At 36.5% G+C, this 5,211-nt stretch overlaps 1 long non-coding RNA gene across 1 annotated transcript; it reads right to left on the bottom strand.

Moving 5' to 3' along the window:
* Window positions 1–682: 682 nt before the first annotated feature.
* Window positions 683–3,309, bottom strand: LOC107792869 (uncharacterized). Its single transcript, XR_001649621.2, has 2 exons — window positions 2,833–3,309; window positions 683–949 (listed from the first exon to the last, which is right to left on the bottom strand). It is a non-coding gene; the product is annotated as an uncharacterized LOC107792869 (long non-coding RNA).
* Window positions 3,310–5,211: the final 1,902 nt, after the last annotated feature.

Below are 5,211 nucleotides of genomic sequence, written 5' to 3'. Positions count from 1 at the left end.
GCCGGTTAACCCATTTTTTATCCGTATTAAATATGGGTCGAGTCAGATAATTGATCTGTTTTTTCATTACCGTTTTGACCCAAACCATATCTGACCCGACCCACCCGTTTGACGCTCCTAATTGACAGAGATGAATCTAGGATTTGAAGGTAGCGTGTGCCGCAATTTTCTTTAATGCACTTATTGTAATGATTAATATAGAGTTTGTTCGGAATGTTTATTTAGTTTGGTTTTTTAGTTTATTCGAGTTAACTTCAGGCATTTTTTATTTGCAAATACCAAAATTACGTCTCAAAATAAAAAAAAACGTAATTAGTATTTCAAATAAGAATAACACCTTTATTATTAATAACTCAAGTAAAACCAATATTTTCACCAAGAAATTACTTCTTTTTTATACTAAAAATAAATTTACATAAATAAGATAATATCTTCAATGAGGAAATTACATAAATTAGAATAAATAATAAAAAAAACATCTTCAATACATAAATTATACCTATAAATACATATAGAATTAGATAAAATATAAGTTCCACAAATCAAAATCATAAATCTCATGTTTTTTCAAAGCGATGCTTAAGAAATTTTCATCATAATTTATTAGTAAAGTGATTTAAATTGATTTCTAGGTAAGCCTACCAGTTAATAACAACTTAATAGGAATAATCAACAAAACTACTAAAATAAGGCTGAGTAACTGATATAAACTTCTGAAATAGAGTCTCAACAAATACATTCCCAAAACCGGTGGAACCAAGTCGTAAGCTCTAAGAGTAAGCTAAAGTGTCTAGTACATCACTGTCTGACTGAAAAGAAATACAACGGTAGTAAAAAATAAAAGAAGGTGACTTCAAGGCCTGTGGATGCCGAGCAGACATACCTTGAAGTCTCCGTAAGACAGCTACAAATGATATCTAACGACCGACATGAGCAGACGTACCTGGATCTGCACAAAAATTATGCAGAAGCGCAGTATAAGTACACCACAACGGTACCCAGTAAATATCCAACCTAACCTCGGTAGAGTAGTGACGAGGCCAGATCAAGACACCTACTAGGATATAAATCAAAATCATAAGTCTCATGTTTTTTTAAGCGATGCTTATGAAATTTTCATCATAATTTAATAATAAAGAAATTTAAATTGACTTAACAACCACAAAATAGCATAGAGTTTTATGATATAATAAAAAAAAGAAATTATGAAAATGGAATTTGATATCAATACAAAATTCTCATGAGGCCTTTGAAAGAAGAAAACTTACAGATTTGAAATTAAAAGGAATGTTTATTTTATAGAATTTTAAAGTTTGGAGCCTCTTTTTTAAGTGTTCTTGCTAGAGACCACAAAAAATAATAGAATACAGGAAAGAAAAATATAAAAATAATAAAATAACAAATAGAAAATTGGGAGTAGCCAAAAAGGAAAATGATTGGAACAAAAGGAAATAAAATACAAAAAAAAAAGGTCACACAAGCTTCAAGATAAATTTAAACTTGGATTTTGCACACAGGATAAGTTCAGGGGTGTTACCCAGGAAGCGGACGGGGATGTGAGGCTTGATACGCAAGTCATTCCTAGGAGGGACAACTTTAAGTCCATGATTCAGACTGATGAGGAGATTGACGAGAATGTCACACATCGCATCGGAGCAGGGTGGATGAAGTGGAGACTCGCTTCCGGTATCTTGTGCGATAAGAATGTACTGTTGAAACATAAAGGTAAGTTCTACAAGGTAGTGGTTAGACCGGCTATGTTGTATGGGGCAGAGTGTTGGCCAGTCAAGAAATCTCATGTCCAACAGATAAAAGTAGTTGAAATGAGGATGTTGATATAGATGTGTGGGCATACTAGGTTAGATAAAATTAGGAATGAAGTTATTCGAGACAAGATGGGAGTGGCCACTGTGGAGGAAAAGATGCGAGAGGCGAGGCTGAGATGGTTCGGCATGTTAAAAGAAGAAGCGCAGATGTCCTAGTCAGGAGGTGTGAGAGGTTGGACTTTGGGGGTAAGAGGAAGGGTAGAGGTAGGCCAAAGAAGTCTTGGGGAGAGGTGATCAGGTGGGACATGGTGTAGCTTGAGCTAACTGAGGACATGACTCGTGATAGGAGGGTATGAAGGTTGAGAATTAGGGTAGAAGGTTAGTAGGTAGTCGAGTGTTTCTCATTGTCTTCCATAGTGAAGTAGTATTATTGTTAGTATGGTATCACTTTTATCCTTAGTTTGCTAGTACCACATATCTTGTAATGTTATTACTTGCCATCAGTACTCTCTTAGTTTGCTATCACTACATATTTTGCACTATTATTACTTATTATCAGTACTTTTTTCATCTTCTCTTTGTTGTCTTGGATTTAGTTTTCTAATTATCCTATATTGTTATTACTTGCTATCAGTATTTTTTCTATCTTTTCTCTAACCGAGGGTCTATCAGAAACAGTTTCTCTACCCTTCTGGGATAGGGGTAAGGTTGCGTACATCCTACCCTTTCCAGATCCCACTTGTGGGAATACACTGGGTGATTATTGTTATTGTTGCACACAAAAAAAAACTTTCAAAAAATCTACCACACATGACACATTTATCTAGTTTATAACTGCGGGCGGCAGGAATAAGCATTTAACCAGTTAACCTAGTTTTAAAGAATTTCAACACCATATATGATAAATTTTACCAACTTACCAGCATTTAACAGTTAACCTAGATAAATTTTGTCCGCTTTCAGTGGATCCACCCATGTGTAATGGAGCCAGGAATTTATATAAAGAATTCAAAAAATACTAATTTAGCTTTTAAAAAGATGGGAAATAAAGAACTTAAAAGGATACCTGAGAGCTGGAGATAAGTTTCATGAACTTTCTCCTCCTTCACAATGATAGTCCGAAAGATTTTGAAACGTATAAGGATAGAAGGTTTCTCAAATTTCAGCAGATGCGAAAAACCATTAGATGATTTTCTTTTCTCACTTGTGAAAGTTTTTGTAGACAGAATTATCTTACGCATACGCGCGCTGATAAGAGGTAACAAATATTTAGTGGGTTGTTAGATGATTCTTTTTCCACTCGTGTAGGTCTTTATGGACACAATTATCTTAAGCGTGCCCAGATGGGAGACACAATTATTTTAAGCGTGCCCAGATGGGAGATAACAAGTATTTGTTTGGCTAGTCAAGATACATGCAAGCTAATTTGCAAATCATTGTTATGCATGATAAAATGAAATATTCTCTTCAATAAGCAGGGGTGCGAGAGTAATTGAAATTCCATTTGACGGGATAGTAAACTGTTTTCCATTGCCTGGTGTAGACACCGGATTTTTGACCCTCCCCGAGAATTTTCACATTTTTAGCGTGAATATGTGAAATCGGGTCTAATATAGTTATTTTAACTATTTTTACTTAATTTTCATCGCAAAAGAAAATTACAAAAAATATATATATATTTTAGTTTATGTATTTCTCATAAACTTGAAAAATACAAAAAATAGTACCTTATTTTGTTCTTTACATAATTTCGAAAATTACCAAAAAATGTAGTTCTGTTCTTTACATAATTTCGAAAATTACCAAAAAAATGTAGTTCTAATAATGTTTTGTAGTCATTTTAATCGTTGAAAAAAATAAAAAATATTATTTTATATTTTATCTTTATATAAAAAACGAAAATTACAAAAAAATAGTTTTATTAATATTTTGTAGCTATTTTAAATCTTGAAAAATATTTTAAAAAAAAGATATAGTTTTGTTTAAATATTAGTCTTATTTTTGATAGTTATTTTCCTTACATAGGACTAGTTAAACAACGTCGTGTTCTTATTCTCGGGTCCGGACAAAAAAATAATATTCGGGTTCAAACTACCCGGTTTTAGGCCTAATTTTCGGACCTAGCCCATAATAAACCGAGTCCATGACACATGGGGAACCCCACCACGCGTGGGGGACACAAGTCTCGAACCCCACCACGCGTGGGGCTCATTTTTCTGGACAAATGAGCATTAATACACGGACAAAAGAAGTTGGAAAGGGACGGATTTTTAAATTTTGGAGGAAGGGCTTGGACATTTTTCTGAAAAAAAAACGAACGGACAGATTTTTTGAGAGGGAAACAGACACTATTGATTCATCTTCTCCAAAAGGAGATGAAGAAAAACCCTAGGAGCCTACCTCAAAAGAAAAGGTGAAACCACCATTTCCTCACCTTCCCGACAGCCCAAAACCTCCATCAACAAACACCACCTCCATCTACACTACCCAAACCGTCCGCAACCCCCCCAGCTCCGTCGTCGTCGACCCCTGTCCACCAAGCCTCCAGTTCAACCTCACACCCAAACCAACCCAGCAGCAGCCTCAACCGTCGACCACTGCCCAACACCACCACCCAAACACCAGCACCAAACAGACCACCAAACAGGCCCGTCGTCAACCGCCCAACCCAGCTCCTTCCATCGCGTCGTCACTGCCCCCTCGTCGGAACTCGAGCAGCTGTTGCTACGTTGTCAAGCTCTCCATCACGTCGGGCGACCATAACCCAAAACCAACCACTCTCTCACGTTCGAGCTCCAGCCATTAATCACTGCCCAAACGACCCTCCATAACCTGTTTCCTCCTCATACCCGAACGACCCCTTCTGCTTATCTTCACGTACCTGCTGCTTCGAGAAAATCCAGCAGCAGTCGATATCTCGTGCGTTGATAGTTTTGGCCGAGCTCTCTGCTTCCATTGAGGTCGTCGTCGTTCGTTGAGGTCCGGTGCGTCGAGTTGGTTCCGAGATTCCGTCGTTGTTCTTCGTTCAGAGAGGTCCGGCTTGAGTCCCGTCGAGGTCGTGTTTGTCGTTCTGAGGTTGTCGAGGTTCAAAGGTTATTGTTCTTCATCCTTTGTTTCATTTCATTCGTTTTGCATATTATGGTTCAAGGCAAATGAGAGTATTCGATATTGATGAATGTCAACAATGCAATTTTTTGTTGTTGTTGTTGTGTTTAAAATGTTTATTCTATGTTTAGTCACTGCATGCTTAAAGTAAATGTGAGCATATGAACGGTTTGTGTGCCGTCTTTGTTAAATTGCTTTGTTTTTTTTTTAATTTTTACCATGGATATTATTACCTGTTAGAATCGTTGTTTTGTTTAACCTCGGATGACTTCATTGGTAGAAAATCGTAGTTGTCTTATGTTTGCCCTTAAATAAAAAACGAGACGAGCTTCGCCATATA

Source organism: Nicotiana tabacum, chromosome 1, assembly GCF_000715075.1.
Source record: "Nicotiana tabacum cultivar K326 chromosome 1, ASM71507v2, whole genome shotgun sequence".
NCBI classification, from domain to species: domain Eukaryota; kingdom Viridiplantae; phylum Streptophyta; class Magnoliopsida; order Solanales; family Solanaceae; genus Nicotiana; species Nicotiana tabacum.
The sequence above is the reverse complement of the archived record's forward strand: the minus strand, read 5'-3'. Positions and strand labels throughout refer to the sequence as shown.